The following is a 6,000-nucleotide window of genomic DNA, read 5'->3' as shown; positions in this document are numbered from 1 at the left end:
TCTTCAAAGTAGCCACCCTTTGCCTCAATGACAGCTTTGCACACTCTTGGCATTCTCTCAACCAGCTTCATGAGGTAGCCACCTGGAATGCATTTCAATTGACAGGTGTGTCTAATTAAAAGTTCATTTGTGGCATTTATTTCCTTCTTAATGTGTTTGAGCCAATCAGTTGTGTTGTGACAAGGTAGGGGTGGTATACAGAAGATAGCCCTATTTGGTAAAATACCAAGTCTATATTATGGCAAGAACAGCTTAAATAAGTAAAGAGAAACGACAGTCCGTCATTACTTTAAGACATGAAGGTCAGTCAATCCGAAAAATGAATGTCAAGAACTTCTCAAGTTTCATCAAGTGCAGTCGCAAAAAAACATCAAGCGCTATGAAACTAGCTCATGAGGACCGCCACAGGAAAGGAAGACCCAGAGCCACCTGCTGTTGACAGCAAGTGCTTCCACACATTGTGTGTGTGTGTGTGTGTGTGTGTGTGTGTGTGTGTGAGAGAGAGAGAGAGAGAGCTTTTCTATGACATCTGTTGGGAAAAATGACTGATTTACAGTTCATGTGGGTTGCTTAATCACACATATGAAGTTTTAAAAAGATATGACCTTTTTAACCCTTCGAAACAGCACCTATGACACCATTTTAAGGCACTTCCTGTTGGCACAGGAAGTTATAAGTAAACACATATCTTCATTGGGGTAGGCTCTTAAAGAATCCTGAGTTTTAAGTCTTTATGTTTAGAAATGACTGATCTACACAGGGTTGAATGAAGTGATTTTCATAATTGCAAGTTATGTATATCAAAACACTTTTAGGGTGAATTTAATAACTTCTGGTTGCTTCAGGAAGCTTAGAATCAACACAGGTAGACCTCATAGTAGCCTGATGGATTGTCATCGAAGACAGGTTCATACGGCATTCATAACCCACATAGGCTTCAGGTTGAATTTAGGGGTGCAGGCAATGTATTCCTATGGGGAGAGAAGTCAGTGAAAACTGTTTGATGTAAACACCTTCTTTTAACTGTTAAGGGTTAATGCTACACGATCACGGTTAGGCTTTCACAGAACGGGAGGACCTCAGGAACGTACATGAGGTCGAATTTTGCTTCTCACCCTGATGGTTCTCTCACTGTCACCCAAAAGCAAATGACATTTAGGGCCAGGCTTCATTTTGGGCCTACTTTTTCTCATGGTCGCTGCGCTTAGACCGAGCAAGCTACGGTCAAGCGGGGCATCTCGTTGAACTTGGCACAGCCTAGAGATTATGGTGATACCATTTCAGGCTCTGTGAGTCTTTAAGCACCACACTTTGTCACTCCATCCATGCTGTGTGTGTGTGTGTGTGTGTGTGTGTGTGTGTGTGTGTGTGTGTGTGTGTGTGTGTGTGTGTGTGTGTGTGTGTGTGTGTGTGTGTGTGTGTGTGTGTGTGTGTGTGTGTGTGTGTGTGTGTGTGTGTGTGTGTGTGTGTGTGTGTGTGTGTGTGTGTGTGTGCATGTGTGTTTGTGTGTGTGTGTAAGTGAGAGAGCTTTTCTTTGACATTTGTTGGGAGAAATGACTGATTTACAGTTCATGAGGGTTGCCTAATAACACATATGAAGTTTTGGAAAGATGTCACTTTTTTAACCCTTCGAAACAGCAACTATGACACCATTTTAAGGCACTTCCGATTTACACAGGAAGCTGAAAGTGAACACATATCCTCCTTTGGGGAGGCACTTATAGAATATTGAGTTAAGTCTTTATGTTAAGAACAGACTTATTTACAGAGGGTTGAATGAGTGTGTGTTATTTCAGAAAATCACAGAAAATCACAGAAATCTCGCATAGCTCGGAAACACAATTCAAAAAGATTTGTCTGAACACGCTGCAACTGGATCTGTAACTACTTTTTTTTAAATGCCTTTTTTTGAACATCACCAATTTGACATTGTACGATTTCTCTTAAATTACGATAGATAAATGGCTGGTTCTTTTTTTATTGACACCGTAGTTTCATTTACTTTGACCTTTAATCCCAGAAAAATGGCCATAACTCAAAAACCGTTGAGGACTGGATGCCATCTTGTTCGGGGCCAACTGCCCATTATGCCAAACCTATGCTCATCAAGTTTCGTCTTCGAAGTCTTTTCTGTTTAGGAGATAAGGCCACGTCGTGAATGTTTTGTACATTTGCAATATGATTCCACTCGCCCTATTGTGGGATTTACTGGGACAGTGGAAAAAGGACCAAAATTTGAAAGTTTTATAAAAAGGAAACCGAATGTCTGAGAGACTTCGTTTGATGACTTCCTGGAAGATCCGGCCCTGCTGCACGGCCTGCCGCCGTCCGCAAATTTTAGAAAAGTTGTCAGACGTCTAGGAAGGGACCGTACATTTGCCATGTGGACTTCCTCACTAACCATATGGCGAATGTCAAAATATTCCCTTAATGTATGCAAGGACAAATGAAAACTGCTGAAGGTAGTCTCATCATTGCCTCCCCTATCCAGGGAGATACAGAAGCCATGTGGAACTGTCTTTGGTGCTGAAACCACATGGAACTGTCCGTGGTGCTGAAAAGGGATATAAGCTGCAGGCTGTTAGAAAACAGCTAAAATAACACTTTGGTCTGTTTTCTCAGGAAATCAATCTGCCCTGTAAACAGGATTGTACAAAATCACAGTTCTGTAAAGAATTAGCAGATTTTATAATCAGATTTAGGATGACCACAGTTGACATGAGTAGGCAAGAATTGGCTTGAAGAAGCAAAACTTGAGTCATGGTAAAGACAGAGAGGACATTTTTAAACATGATTTCTCTTTTCCACTTCTGAGGACCAGAGCGGAGCTAGTGAAGAGAAACCGAGAGAGAATACACATTTACATTTTATACTTTTCTAATAAATGCATTACCTTATTTTACCTCTGCCATCCAATGAAATTCATGAATATTCTAAAGGTTGCACAGAAAGGAAAACAACATTATGAATTCTGCAGTAATAAAATGCATACTTAATGTACTAGTAGTGTGGGAAAGTGAATACATCAAGCCAGCTTCATGTATTTTTGTATCACATAACCATTATTGAATGATATTCTACATGTAATTAGTGTATGCCTCAATCAATAATGCTTTCTGTAGCTCTATATAGGGCACTAAGTTTGAAGCTGAACTGACTAGGAAAGTCATAGAATACAACTAGAACTAGGGCTTGGAGATTTTCTTCTGGTCGGTCACCTGGGTAAGGCGAAACTCATAGCCTTAGATATAACCTTATATTCTGTTATTCCACTCAGCGCCTTCATGCCCCAAAAAGGGCAGAAGCTATTTCCATATTTATTGAAGTGTGGCTGTGATGAATAAATCAAAGCCCCAGCTAATGGCCTTTGCACATTCCTTAATAAATCTCCTCTTTAATATGCATCATTAAGTACTCGCCTGTGTGTGGCTGCTCAAAAGGCCTAGAGTGCTTTGTTTTCATTTGCTAAAACATTCCTCCCTCTCTTTTTTCCGCCTGTTGTTGTTGTGTTGCTGTTCTCTTCTCTCTTGGTGCTTACTGACCGTACCATCCCCTCAACCACTGGGTCACAATCACTACTAGTTTTCATGATTAAACACGATGCAATCAGCCAATTAAGATAGACTGGTGTCCAATTAGAGATGTGAAATCACACGTTGTATTGAACTGTCAGACAACAGAGGAGGTCGAGGGTACCGTTTCCCTTTGATTTCAAGACCGCCCCGGACATCAGCTCAAACATGCACATTCAAATGTTATTAGCATATTGCTACTCAGAAATACTTTACTTATCACACAGACCAACCATCCTCTCAAACCAGCTCATTCAAAAACACGTGAAGAAATATGTCATTTGTTTAATGGAAAGTTTCATGTAATACAGCATTAAACATGTAACCCTAGAGACAGCACTAAAATAAATTCACATGGTCATTTGTCACATCTGATCTTATCTGAGTGTGATCTCCATGGTTACTATGCCAGAATGTCTGCAGAGCCACTGGGACAGGAATGATTCGATCATGAATCAACAATTCTCTCAGAAAGCAAATGCAAAGTGTCAGAAAATGGGAGCTATAGTGTGAATGTGAGGAGAGCCTTGGTGGCTGGGCGAGACGGGAGCATTGTAGCACGTGTGAAATGGTAAGCTAGGAAGCTGGGCTAGGCATTGTTCAGGAAGGAGAATGGATTTCTGAATGGTGTCCAGCAGGCAGTCTGAGGCCTAGGATTCAAACAGGCACAGCTTCCTCTCTCCTTCTCTCCCTGGGTGAGAACACACACACACACACACACACACAATGGGGAGCACCAGCATGAATAGGACATTTCAAGACGCAAGAGGGGAGCTAAACTAGAAAATGTGTGCATAATGGATGCTCAGCGAGTAGAAATGAATCATTTTAATATCTACAGACTACATTCTAATGAGGCTCTGGCTATAAACATGACTGGCTGCTGGCAGGGGATGAAATGCACAGCGGAGGTACATTCCAAAATGTTATAGAACACAGCAAGGAACTGTTCCAAGTTGATTTGTCAATCATTTCAAATACGGCAGAAAGCATTTTTTTCATAAATATTTTGGATCCAGTTGCCCAGGTCTCCACGTTGATACTTTGAAGGAGGGAGAGGAAGAGAATCGAGAAATGTGATGAGAGGACATGAAACAAAACAAGAGGACAGAAGAGGAGAGGACATTCAAGGATAGGTAAGAAAACACGAGGGAAATTAGAGGAGGAGACGTGAGGTCCTTCAGGTCTACTTGACATGGCTGCATGCCTCATTACCTGCACCCCGTCCACCCTCCCTTTCCCATCCCCCCACACATGCACACCACCTCCACCTCTCCCTCCCATCTTCTCCTTCTCTCCCCACTTCCACCCACCCAAAAACAATTTTTCGTCCTGTCCTCAATTCCCCCCATTGTTCCTGGCCTCATCGGCTTCCTGCTCCTTCTTTCCCTCCCTCCCTCCCTTCTCAGTGCCTCCCTCTAATTGTGTCCTCTCGCTGCCTCCCTCTTTCCCCTGGGTGGCTGTGCAACTGAGGCTATGCTATGTGGCTGAGGTGGCGGTGCGATACCAGGTCGGCTGTTCTGCTCCATTTGGCACATCTGTTGGGACTGGCATGTCTCAATGACACCCAGCAGCTCTACCATTCTTCTGCTCCATGGCACCAGTCTCCACAGCACCAGTCTCCATAGCACCAGTCTCCATAGCACCAACACAATTAAAACCCAGACCCAGACCCATCCGAAAGAGTCCCCTGTTCCTCCGTCCATACATACAGAACCTCGAGCTACCTCTGTGTCTGTAATAAACCATTTGACTTTGGTTTGAACTGATTGTATGCAACTGGGTGCTCAGAATCCACGGGTAAACAAATTATTTCTGTTACAACCAGATGGTTGCACAACAGTGATCTTGGTGTTTTGGGACACCAGAGATAAACATGGTTAGAGGGGCAGTCTATGAAACTATCTACCCTGGGACATCATGGGGTGACATTGGAGAAGGCTGTCAGGGAAGTCACAGTGTAGTGGAAGAAAAAAGGAGAGGAGGAACAGGACAAAGTGGGAGGGCTGGATAACTGTCAGTGAGAGAATTAGGTGTTGTGATTGATAGGTGAAACTATATCTACACTATGTGACCAAAAGTATGTGGACACCTACTCGTCCAACATCTCATTCCAAAATCACGGGCATTAATCTTGAGTTGGGCCCCACTTTGCTGCTATAACAGCCTCCACTCTTCTGGGAAGGCTTTCCACTAGATTGTGGAACATTGCTGCGGAGAATTGGTTCCATTCAGCCTCAAGAGCATTAGTGAGGCCGGGCACTGATGTTGGGCGATTAGGCCTGGCTCACAGTCGGCGTTCCAATTCATCCCAAAGGTGTTTGATGAGGTTGAGGCCATGGCTCTGTGCAGGCCAGTCAATTTCTTCCACACCGATCTCAACAAACCTTTTCTGTACCTCGCTTTGTGCACGGGGGCATTGTCATGC

This window comes from Oncorhynchus tshawytscha, linkage group LG01 (assembly GCF_018296145.1).
Source record: "Oncorhynchus tshawytscha isolate Ot180627B linkage group LG01, Otsh_v2.0, whole genome shotgun sequence".
Classification (NCBI taxonomy): domain Eukaryota; kingdom Metazoa; phylum Chordata; class Actinopteri; order Salmoniformes; family Salmonidae; genus Oncorhynchus; species Oncorhynchus tshawytscha.
This window is presented reverse-complemented; position numbering follows the sequence as displayed.